This window comes from Pinus tabuliformis, chromosome 3_2 (assembly GCF_031772625.1).
Source record: "Pinus tabuliformis cultivar Carrire ecotype Pingquan chromosome 3_2, CPIR1, whole genome shotgun sequence".
In the NCBI taxonomy this organism is placed as follows: domain Eukaryota; kingdom Viridiplantae; phylum Streptophyta; class Pinopsida; order Pinales; family Pinaceae; genus Pinus; species Pinus tabuliformis.
The window spans coordinates 894,458,638-894,472,597 of NC_142302.1; positions in this window are offsets into that span (position 1 = coordinate 894,458,638).

Genomic DNA, 13,960 nt, shown 5'->3' on the forward strand with positions numbered 1-13,960 from the left:
GTGAAGGATTATGTGTCAAGTATTGAGTGTATTTTATGAGAAATTTATGAGATTAATTAGCTGTTTAAAAACACATATATAGCAAGTAAAATATAGAGAAGTAAAACGCATCAAACTCATAAACATAAAGCTGATAAAGGAGTCCACCCCTCATGGGCTACATCTCCTTGGACCTGCTTCAATGGCTAGGCCCTCTTTGGATTAATGGTCAATTATCTAATTACATGCACCTACTCCATTGGATTCATAAGACCCAAAAGCCCCAAAAATAACTTTCCAAGCTCTGCAATTTGACTTTAGCTGATCTAGGTTGGACCTCCTCTCCTAGTGGCTCCAAGATTCCTTAAACTTCAACGTAAAAAAATCATGTAGAGAAGTACCTTTCTACCTCTAAAACCTATTCCATTGTCTTAAGAGCATCCAAATCATCTAGGAATGACTCTTTCTGAGCCAAAATTGGTTGAAAACTACCAAAGTTATGGCTTCTTTAGTTTCTCCTAGGAAATCTCCACTAAAACTAGAGAAACTCCAATTAACCCTACCAAAAATGGAGGAATTTCCAAATTTATCGGACCCACTAGAACTGTCGCCAAGTTAATCCTGCTTAATTAATAGATAAGCAAGGATTAATTAATGTTAAACTACAATTAGAGGATTTAATGGCACAGTTAGCATAAAACGCTGGTGGTTAAGGTTTCACGCTAGTCACATGTTAGCGGTTAATGCTAATGGTTTACCTCCAAACTCCAACAACTAAAAATTCAAATAGAAATTGCACCCTATGATTGTTAAGAGACAACGTGTGGCATAGCAATAATGCATTGGGTTTGGGCAAGCGAGGTCATGGGTTTGACTCCTTGACCTGCCAATACACTTTTGCATGACCTTTGAGAGGGCACATGGCGGCCTCCGGGCTTGCCACATGTCACCCTCTCATTGGTCCACCCAATATGTTGTTGACCAATTCAATCTCGAAAAGTGTCAAAATCTGGTTAAGCCATCTGTGGCAATATTTTGGGAATATTTTACAAAATATTCCCTAGAATATTCTTTTTGCTGATAGGGCTATACTGATGCCTAGTTAGCATCCCAGCACAAAATTTTGCCTGTTTGACAAAACAGACAGATGGCTCTAACTTTCTCATACGAACTCCGTTTTGAGTGAAATGAGTTGTGTTGAGATTGTATCGTCAAGATGGGCGCGGTCGTTCAAGTTTTAAGAGATTATGAGAACTTTGATTTTTGAGCAAATTTTTGCCCCTAATCTAGATTTTGATCACCAACTCAAACAAAACAAGAGAATCCCATCACACCATGGCTATCCAGAAATGGGAAGGAAACACTGAAAACCAATATCACACTTGGAAAAACCCATGCCAAAGATAACAAGAGAACCAAAAATACACATGCATGTACCATGCATGCCAAAACAAGCAAGGAAATCATACATGAAACTCGATACCTGCAAGTAATCCCCCTATAGGTGCTTGAGTCGTGCTCTTCCTTTCTTGATCCTTGCTTGATCCTTGCTTGATTCTTGCTTCCTCTTGCTTTCTTACCCTTCCTTTGCCTTCTTTACTTAATGCTAAAATGATCCAAGAATACTCTAAGTGTCCTAGAGTATGTGTGAGAGGGAGAATAGAGAGAGAGCTCCAAAACTAAACTGAAAAAGGGTTGTGAACTGGTCCTCAGAAGCCTTTTTATTAATAAGGCATCTATTTTCTTAGTTTTCCATTATTTTCCTTCATTTTCCACCTCACATGCAACTTGTGACCTTTCACCTTCCTTTACTCCTAATTTCTATTATTTTCATAAATAAAATTCCAATTGATGTCACTTTTCCTTTCCAAATCCTTTGCCAATTTCCTTAGCCATAATAAACCAAATTAACACCCACACTAGGATTTTTTGCCCAAAATTCAACTTGAAATACATGTCCCATGACCTTGGTTATTGTTTTTCCTTTATTAACTTTATTATATGGAATGTTTTACCAGGGTTGTTTCAGATGCTCAGTAACATGAAATCATATTTCTTTTTTATTTATTGTTCTTTATACATGTCTATTGAAACAATATGATATATATTACCATGCATATTTTTCTTTTTGAGGAAGGTAGGTTTCTTACATATTTATTTCCTATGTTCAATGCACATATGAACATCGATTGTGAAGTACATAAAACTCTTTCTTTTCTTTTAACTATATTTTTTAGCAAGATCAACGGAAAAATGTTTTGTTCCAAATCTATTTGAATTGAAATACATGTCAAAAGAAGTTTATAATATACTTGAACATGTTACATATGCATCACTTGTAAAAAAATACATTAAAACCATGCAATACATGAAGAATTATTTTTTCCCCGAAAATTGGGATATGCAAATCTACACATATGTAACTTGTTTTTTATTTCAATCAAAATTGGATTTTCTAGTGGGGAAAAACAAATAGATGGATAATAACTTTATAACAATAAAACTTTGAAATAGAAAAAAGCTTACTATATCCCTGTCCTATTCTCCATTATCATATTTTCTTTCCAATACATATTGCATCATTGTTTGCATTATCAAAATTGCAATAGTTGTGATTGTGCCCATTGGAAATATATCGTCCTTATGTGACATATTTACAGTTGTCATGTTTGGAAAAAATTGGTACTCTACAAAAATACGACAAATGTTTTCTACACTATTTAAACTATTTAGACAAATAATTTTCTCACAATCACCACTATTGTATTTGTGCTTTGGAATAATTTCGAAATATTTAATAGAAAAATTGGCATTTGCAACAAGTTTTGACTCATGTTGTTCGATTAACGATGTTGGCACAAGAAATTATATTGTCATTTCCACTTTCTTATATGTTAAGTCTACACAGATTGCTTTTGACTTATTTGCTTTGTCCAAAAAAAATCAATATGTAACCAAGCCAATGCCATGAAAACCATTTCTAGTTATATTATTAATGGTATCTTTGATCAACAATGGAGTAGACTCAACCTGTTTTTGCCTAGTCATGAGCATTTAATTGAAATACGTTTTTTGTTTCTTTTAGAAAAAGAGACAGAAAACAATAAAACGATAAAGAAGAAAAAAGAGAAAAAGAAAGAAATAAGAAATCAGATAGAGTTAATTGAACATACGCAAAAGCACATATTTGCATTTATTTCTTCACTAGTTTATGTTACTTTTGTTTTTTCTATTGTGATATTTGCTTTTTTGGTACTGCTCATTTCTATCTCTACATTATCGTTGATCTCTACTATGACATTATTTGAATTAGATAAATTTTGTCTATTCATAAATATTACATTGAAATCACTACTTAAAAGGACATTATAATTGAAACTAAGTAAGAATTGTTTAATGAAAACATAATAAGATAAAGCAAAGTTATTACTAATGTACAAAAGTTCTAGATAGATTTTAGTTTTAGAAAAGACAAAAGTTTTATAGAAATGTTCAAAGTACTTGTTTCCTTGTAATTGTTGTCCTGGAGATGAATCTCTAAGTGTCATATCTTTCTTAGAAATTTAAAAAAAATTGCTTTTAGTTATAGTACATTAAAAATATGGCCCAAAAGTGGTGGGCAAAAAAAAAACAAAGTTGCATTGTATAATGCAAATATAATCAAAGTGCAATAAATAAAAATGAAATGTGCCTCTTAGAAGAGTTATCATTTTCTTTAATGGTATTTTTTCTGCTTGTATTCATTTATGCTACTATGACGATATGAGTTAGTTCAAATTTTCTAATTCCATAGCACATAAGTACTTCATAATCATATTAAATAGTATTTGAACTTTGTATATCATTTCCATAATACTATACCCTATATTATATAGATGTTCCTAATACTCGTATATAGAAATAATAGTACACTATTAACCTGTCAATAATGCTACACGTTTTGCACTTTCATTTTAAATGATAGTCACTCATGGTGTGTAACTACCAGAATAATACTGTACAACCTAGATGAGGATTCTATTTGTAACCAACTTCTTTGAATTCTAATTTGATATGCATTCATACCGTGTAGGCTAAAAAGATTTCATGATGAACACCTCGCAAATGTTTCCACAGACAACACAACCAAAATTAGGGGCTAGTATTGTGACGTTAGCATATAAATATTAAACATATGTATTAGATACTTATCAAAGTTGGACTAGTAGATAGAAAAACTTGTTATAATAATAAATAAATAAATAACTAATTGAAAGTCAACAGATTTTGACTACAAATGTTTATGTTTTATGCCTTCCTTTAAAAAACAAACAAAAGAATCAATGCCACATGCTCCCAAAGGCTTATTTTTTTACATGGTTTGAAATAAATGATTGATTGGTAAATATGATTAATTTCATAAATTAAATGAAATGTTAAAGTTATAGTTTCAATAATTCCATTACCACTGTGGAAATTTTTAAAAGTAGTAGTCATTTCTAAGTTACCTCCACATTGACGCTAAGAAATAAACCTTAATTAATTGATTAAGGTAGTGTGGGGTCCATGTTTTATCATTTTTTGAAAATGCTTCATTCTCGCAATCATATCCACAATCTCTCATTATTCCCACCTTTGCACATCCGCACTCCGCACAACAAAAGTCATCTCCACACACGCTTCCTCCACACAACTTTCTTTGTACATGCTTGCCTCACACATGCTTCCTCCGTATATATTTCTCCACACACGCTTCATCTACACAACTTTCTTTGTACACATTGTCCTCACACATATTCTTCCACACATATTTCCTTTGCATAACGTTCTACACACACACTTATTTCATTTAAGTTGTGAGTTGCATTAGAAGCTATGCACCACAATAACTAAATTTAATGATAAGATACCTTTACAATTTTTATTTTTATCTTTTACATTTCACTTTAATATATATGTTACTTCATGGAATTAGTTTTCTACATTTTAGGATTAATTATCATGGTAGATTATTTTCAATTATTGTGGTAGATGTTTTTGGGTAAATAATGTTTATCTTCATATTTCTAAAAATTTATTTTTTTATGCTTTTGTGTGGATGTGTTCTTTGCATAGCCTCCTTACAGCTTCACTTGCACAACTACTTCAAAACTCTACAACTCCCTTCTATCATGAGTCATTGACATTTGAAACTGATATTAATAAATGTGGGTCCTAGATATCGTGGGCAAGAATCATTCATTGTGAAATATGTTCCTATATAAGAACCAAAAAAGAGATTTTTATATTTATTATTTAATAAACATTGCAAAAAGTATTTGTTCTCCACAGACGCTACCTCTGAGCATCTATTATCCCTCCACACTTCCATCTTTTCACACAAATTCCACACATGCATTTGTTCTTCACATAACGTTCCCGCATGCACAACCATATCCACACAACTTCGTCCGCACAAATACATACACACTCAATAACACCGTTATTTATTGACATTCAACTGATATTAATTAATGATCATACATTACGAAATACGTCCCTAAATAAGAATTAAAAAAAAGAAAAGAGATTTGTGTATTTATTATTTTAATAAACTTTGCACAAAACTTTTGCATAACATTCGTTCACACACCACCACTTCCACACAACTTCATTCATACAACTACCTCCAGACTCAATAACGCCCTTCAATCATTTATCTATATCTGAAACTTTGCACATGCTACCTTCGAACAACTAGCTCCACACAACCACCTTCACACATCTCCCTTTGCAAAACTACTTTTGTACTTGTGAAAAAAGTTCCTAAATGATATTTAAAAAAGAGACTCATATATTTTTTATTTTAATAAACCCTACACAAATCCTTCCGCACATTTATTTTACCGCACAATAATTCTTCTTCTTCACATCAACTTGAAAACACAGTTTGTAGAAATTTTGAATAATATAACACTTATTCACAGAGATTATCTTGATTATACACTATTTGTGGAATGCATGCATAATACATAACCTCCTCTACCATTGATCATCAATTTGCAGAATTAAGAAACAATTGCATGTGCACATTGAAACATCAATCACACATATCAACACAGTATGTAATGGGGAAAGAATTCAGCTAAAAACCCCCAACTATCTGTATATTATAATGATAGAGAACATGTAACAATACATAGTACAATACTCCTCACAAGTACTCAGTACTATCTCCACCTGCTACACACAAACTAGCTTAGATCTGAACAAGTCACGGGTTCAAATCTCCTCCACTGTTTGCCTGCCTCTACTGTGCAATCCAAGTTGAGAATAGATCTGATCCAAGTTTGAATTCCCTTGGCTTGTACTGCACAATCCTCAGTAGCAATCTCAATCAATGATTGTGCAAATCTCATGCACAACTATAGTCACAACTAATAGTAGTCTCACCCTTTCACCCACCTCTAACACTTGTCTCCACTGAACTGTCCATGCACTGAGTTAACTGATGTATTCTTTAGTTGATTTATGAGTTAATAATTAGTGAATTAATTAATAATTAATTCACATCACTCATCACTAGTGTATTTGGCAGTTAGACTAAATAAAACTAGTTCAACTAAGTCAAACTAAACACAACTCCATCAACTCCTCAATCAACTCCACCAAACTCAATCACTTGAGTTCTAACTGAAGTCCATCATGCAATAGCTCAACTAACCCATAGGAAAAATGTATTTCCTTCTGGAAGTTTCATGTGCCACATCCGTAGCTCGAACTGAAGTGCTGCAAGAGGATAAGATAATGTTTATAGTCCAAATATTATTAAGAGCTAATAATATTCAATTGTTCTATTTTTAGACTGGCAGTTTAAAAATAGACTCCGCCCATATGTCTAAAAATAGAGGTCCATCTATTTTTACCAACATGACCAATCATCCATAAATAGCATCCTGCAACTCATAGACCATAATCCATATGTCTAAAATAGACTTTGCGCCAAAAATAGCCTGCGGACCCACTTAGTGAAGGCGACTTCTTTTCACTAAGCTCCATCATCTTGTTGCATTTTCAACACTCACTCTCAACAAGATATGTATTATCTGCAAACCCTATCCTGCCTCTGTGGTATTCGAATTTTCTCCTGGTGAGCACCTTCGTCAAGATATTAGCATCCTGATCCTCCGTGGGAATGTATGAAAGTAACATGATTCTCCGCTGCACACAATCTCTGATATGATGGTACCTAATGTCATCCGTTGGGCTCCCTTCCCAATCTACATCCGTGAAGCCACATAGCTTCACCTCATCCTCTTGTCTGTACCACAATCCATATCCCGATGTGCCTCTGAGATAACGCAATACATGCTTGCCTACCTTCCAGAAGAGCTTGGTTGGCTTAACCATAGCTTGTGAAAGCTGGTTAACAGCATAGCATATATCGGGTCATGTATTGACCAGATACATAAGCGACCCCACCAACTGTCGATAAACAGTGGCATCCACTACCTCCACTAAAGTAGCATCCTCCTTCCTCCAACCTCCAGGAAGGGGAGTATCAACAGGCTTGCAGCCATGCATGTTGAACTTCTCCAGTATCTCCCGGGCATACTTACCCTGAGAAACAAATAGTCCATCACTGTGTTGCCAAATTTCCAATCCCAGGAAATAATGAAGGAGGCCCAAGTCCTTCATCTCAAACTCTCTAGCAAGATCCTCCTTGCATGAAAGTATCAACAGCTCATCTCCCGTCAAAATCAAATCATCTACATAAAGTACAATGATCAACAACTTACCCTCCACCACAATCTGGTATAGGTTAGGATCCACCTCACTCTTGGAGAATCCAAGTCCAGTGAAATAACTGTCTATCCGTGTGTACCAAGCACGAGGTGCTTGTTTCAACCCATACAGTGCTCTCTTGAGCCTGCACACATGTGACTCGCTGCTGAAGATATCGAAACCTTCGGGTTGCTCTATGTACACCTCCTCCTCAATGACTCCGTTGAGGAATGCAATCTTCACATCCATCTGATGGATGTGCCACCCCATCTGCACTGAGAGAGCAAGAATCGTCTGTATGGAAGAATACCTTGTGACAGGTGCAAAGGTCTCCTCATAATCGATCCCCTCTATCTGTGAGAAGCCTCGGGCAACAAATCTTGCCTTGTACTTCTCCACACTCTCGTCAGCTACCTGCTTCACTTTGTAGATCCATCTTGAACCCACCACTCTTTTCCCTTCTGGTCTTGGGACAATCTCCCATGCACTGTTTCTGAAAATTGAATCATATTCTTCCACCATGGCATCTACCCATGCGGGATCCTCCACAGCTTCCTCAAAAGAGGATGGCTTAGTCACGACACATTTGCTCACAAGAGCCATGTATCCAGTGTATCGATCAGGTGACTATCTCTATCTGCGCTGTGCTATAGGTGATCCTACAACCTTCTCTGCATCTTGAGCCAATCGCTCAGCTTTTGTAGTGCGCTTTCGCCCTCTCATGGTTGGCACTGCATGAGTGGTCTCTTCCACCCCATGAACTTCATCTTGTGGCTGATCCACATCCTGAAGCTCATCCTTAGGAACTAATAGCTCCTCATCTGCATGCAAGTGTGGCTCCCTCTCAAGCGAACACTTCATGGCTTTCTCCTCCTGAAATTTGATATCCCGTCACACAACAGTCTTGCGAATGTCTCGCAAATACACATGATAGTTGTGGGGTGTATCAATGTACCCCACAAATATCCAAACCTCTGCAGTCAGCTCTAGCTTCTTCCTGGCATCCTTCGTCACATGCATGTAAACAGGAGAACCAAAAATCCTCAAATGGGAAATATCAGGCCTCTTACCAGAATAAGCCTCCTCGGGTGTACTCATGCCAAGTATCTCGTGAGGACAACGGTTCTACACATATACTGCAGTATTGCATGCCTCCACCCACAAGTGAAGGGGTAGGCCCTGATCATGCAACATCGCTCGTGCAACACCCACGATCATTCTATTCTTCTGCTCAGCAACCCCATTTTGCTGTGGGTTATGGGGAGCTATGAGCTCTCTTCGAATCCCTTCTGCGCTGCAGAAGTCCTTGAACTCGCCAAAGATGAATTCACCACCATTGTCGCTCCTAAGAGCCTTCACCTTCTTCCCCGATTCCTTCTCGACTAGTGCTTTGAACTCACAGAACTTTGAGTATGTCTCGCTCTTCTTCTACATGAAGAATATCCAGCACTTTCGAGAGAAATCATCAACAAAGATCACATAGTACTTGTGCTTTGTTGTCGAAGCTACTGAGAAAGGTCCACACACATCTGTGTGAATTCTATCAAGGATTGTCGTGGCGTGACTATCCTTCTCGTGAAAGGTGGCTTTCACAAATTTTCCCAAAGTACACCCCTTGCATTGATCTGACTGCGCAAGAGTGCCTTTAGGAAGCCCAGTAGAAATCTGTTGCAGTATCTTCAAGGCTCCATGGTGAAGGTGGCCCAATCTCCGGTGCCACAGCTCGCCATCATCCTGGCTCACCAATCCTTCTGCCTTGCATGCCATTGCTACGCAGCCATCTACATGCAATTGATAAAGGTTCTTGACTCGAACCCCTATCTCCTAGGTTTCTCCAATTGTCTTATTGCACAGGAAAGCCTTTCCCTCACTGAAGACAACATCATATCCCTTGTCTTCTAACATCGCCACAGAGATAAGATTCTTATTCAATCCTAGAACATGCATCACTTCCTTCAATATGAAGGGTTTACCAAACTCCCTATCAAAGGAAATGGTACTGATGCCGATCGCACTGTATCTACCATCATCTCCCATCTCGATGTGCACTCCAAGATCTTTCTCATCCAGATCAGAAAACAAATCTCGATCTCCTATCATGTGAAAAGATGCATCACTGTCCAAAAACCATACCAATCCCATCACACTTGATACCAAGTATGCGATCAGTGAAAAATCTAGCTCAAACTGCGAGGCTAAGGCCTCTCCCACTACAGATCCAGCATCGTGCTTATTTTTCTTCTTCTGCGGACAATTTGTGGCATAATGTCCATGCTAGTGACAGTGAAATCACTTCACCTTGGACATGTCCTGCTTCTTTCCTTTTGCACCAGAATGATAAGCTTTCTTGTTCTTCCCCTTCTTTGCTTTGGCAGCCAAAGCGCAATTTTCTTCATCAAATTCCTTTGATGAAGATCCGTCCCTGGTATTCCGCTTGATCTCCTCTTGCACAAGATCAAACCAAAGTCTCTCCCATCCTGGCAATTTCTCCTGACCATTGACAAAGTCCTGATAGGAATGCCAACTCTTTGGAAGACCAAGGAGAGCCAAGCTCACTAAGTCCTCATCATCGACAGTCACCCCCACACTTCCCAGCTCATCCTGACTTTGGGTGAACTTCGTGAGATAATTGGGCATACTGTCTCCTTTCTCACACTTAATGTTTTTGAGTTTATCCTTGAGTGCCAAATTCCTCTGGTCGCTCTTGCTTTGGAATAAATCTGTCAACACCTTCCACATCAAGTATGGAGAAGCCTTTCCATGCAGGCTGGATACAATGTGATCCTTCACGCCCTCCAACAGAATCCTCCGACACTTTGTTGCCTTCTTTTGCCAAGCCTCAACTTGAGCAGCATCAGTAGGCATTAGGACCTCAACCTCTATGAACTCCTTCAACCCATTGTCATATAACACCGCCTCCATCCTGTATTTCCATGCAATATAATTTGAGCTACCATCAAGGGCATACTCCAATCGCAATCCGTTGAAAGACATTTCAACTTCGACACCAAGAAAACGTTGCTGCAAATTCAAATTCCACCAGCTCAAAACTCAACCACTTCTGATCTAAAATTCGTGAGAACAAAGTATTTCTCGTACAGAGATTGACTGTATGGGCATTTATCGGATATCTCACCTTCCAAAAGAAGGATAAATCCAGAGGCTACCTGGCCCGATTACAGACTCTGCCTGAAGAAATAAAATGTAATCACTTTCTGAATAATAGATCTGATGATCAACTTCGCTCTAATACCATGTAGAAATTTTGAATAATATAACACTTATTCATAGAGATTATCCTAATTATACACTATTTGCGGAATGCATGCATAATACATAACCTCCTCTACCATTGATCATCAATTTTTGGAATTAAGAAACAATTGCATGCGCACATTGAAACATCAATCATACATATCAACACAGTATGTAATGGGGAAAGCATTCAGCTAAAAACCCCCAACTATCTGTATATTATAATGATAGAGAACATGTAACAATACATAGTACAATACTCCTCACAAGTACTCAGTACTATCTCCACCTGCTACACACAAACTAGCTCAGATCTGAACAAGTCACAGGTTCAAATCTCCTCCACTGTTTGCTTGCCTCTACTACGCAATCCAGGTTGAGAATAGATCTGATCTAAGTTCGAATTCCCTTGGCTTGTACTGTGCAATCTTCATTGGCAATCTCAATCAATGATTGTGCAAATCGCATGCACAACTATAGTCACAACTAATAGTAGTCTCACCCTTTCACCCACCTCTAACACTTGTCTCCACTGAACTGTCCATGCATTGAGTTAACTGATGTATTCTTTAGTTGATTTATGAGTTAATAATTAGTGAATTAATTAATAATTAATTCACATCACTCATCAATAGTGTATTTGGCAGTTAGACTAAATACAACTAGTTCAACTAAGTCAAACTAAACACAACTCCATCAACTCCTCAATCAACTCCACCAAACTCAATCACTTGAGTTCTAATTGAAGTCCATCATGCAATAGCTCAACTAACCCATAGGAAAAGTGTATTTCCTTCTGGAAGTTGCATGTGACACATCCGTAGCTCAAACTGAAGTGCCGCAAGAGGATAAGATAATGTTTATAGTCCAAATATTATTAAGAGCTAATAATATTCGACTATTCTATTTTTAGACTGGCAATCTAAAAATAGACTCCGCCTATATGTCTAAAAATAGAGGTCCATCTATTTTTAATAACATGACCAATCATCCATAAATAGCATCCTGCAACTCATAGACCATGATCCATATGTCTAAAAATAGACATAGTCTAAAAATAGACTTTGCGCCAAAAATAGCCTGTGGGCCCACTTAGTGAAGGCGACTTCTTTTCACTAAGCTCTATCATCTTGTTACATTTTCAACACAGTTTATTTAGCACCCTCATGTATGCAAAAGAGCCCCAGTTCTCCCACACATACTCCTTAATAATATCAATTGGATATTTATGTAGTCCCCCCCCCTCCCCCTGCCTATGTAAAAAAACCTATAACCGCATCGATTCTCACATCATTGACCAAAGCAGCAACATAAGACTGCTCCCTAACCACATTTCATATGGATTGAAAACACGATTTATTTAATATTGCATAATAAGAGTATGCATTAGAGTGACCCCAATGAGCGGAAGAATATGTTACTAAATAGCAATTAAAAATATATTTATATATTTATTATTTAATAAACCTTGTTCGGAGCTTTTCTTGAGTGGAGTTTTCACTCTGCAAGTAGTTTTGCACATTACCTATTCTATTTCTCTTGAGAAAACTTGATAATTATGAGAAAGGTACTTAACTTCTTCTTTTTATTCTAAACTGAGTAATTTCATTCACACTATCAACAAGGCTTCATTAGGAACCCAATTCAATATATACGAAAAAAATGGTTACCACTTTGCAGTGTTATTCAACTTTCCATTATTTCAAAGCATTAAAATATTAAATATAAATCATAATTTTCAAAGCATTGAAATATTAATATTAGCATGTATTTTCAAAATTAATACAAAATGAAAATCTTTCAAGCTTTCGTTATTATTTTGAAAGAATTAAAATGTTAATATTAATGCATAAATTGTTACTAATTGAGTTAATCAATAAAATGGAAGAACATCTAAATAACAGTGGATGTTATAAAATCATTAATAAAGATCCCAGTGAGAAAATCATGTGCGAAGTAATTAAGAAAATCAAAGAATCATCGCTTGATGATATCACAAAAAAGAAAATCATCCCTAATAGTTCCATTATTCCTAGAATTTATGGGGCTCCTAAAGTCCATAAACCTAACATACCTCTCAGACCTATAGTTAATACCATAGGTTCCCCTACTTACCTTCTGGCAAAACACCTGGCCAAAAAACTTAGACCTCTGTCTGGTAATACCCCTTCTTATATTAAAGACTCTTGTTCTTTTGTTCGATGGATTAATAACATAGAAATGAAAGATGAAGATCTGATGGTCAACTTTGATATTGTATCCCTTTATACCATGATTCCTATTGGTGAAGCTATTGAGATCATGAGAAACATCACTGATAAAGAAACTGTGGATCTTTTGGAGCTATGCTTAAGATCCTCTTACTTCAGTTTCAAAGGTAAAATTTATGAACAAACTCATGGTGTGGCTATGGGCTCTCCTCTATCCCCCATAGTTGCCAACATCTTTATGGAGCACTTCGAACAAAAGGCTCTTAGGTCATTTCCATACACCCTTGAAGAATGGAAAAGGTTTGTAGACGACATATTTGCCAAGTGGAGTCATGGGAAAGAAAAACTTGACCTATTCCTCAATCACTTAAATAGCCTCTCTGACCATATAAAATTCACTATTGAAATTGAAAATAACAACCAGCTTCCCTTTCTTGATATCCTTCTAACTAAAAGAGATGGGTCTCTTGGTTTCCAAGTCTACAGAAAGAAAACCCATACAGAACGATATCTACATGCAAATTCCCATCACCACCCTAAACAGAAGATTGGCATCATTAGGACCTTAACCACTAGGGCGGCCAGAATATCTGATCCTGACCATTTAAATGATGAACTCAACCATCTTCACAAAGTGTTTGAACTAAATGGCTATAATAGAAATACCATCAAGAAAGCCATGCACCTATCCCTAAACAAGAATAACAAAGATATTAAAGATCAAAATTTATCAACTCCTAAGGTCTCCCTTCCATACATAAAAGGCACCACTG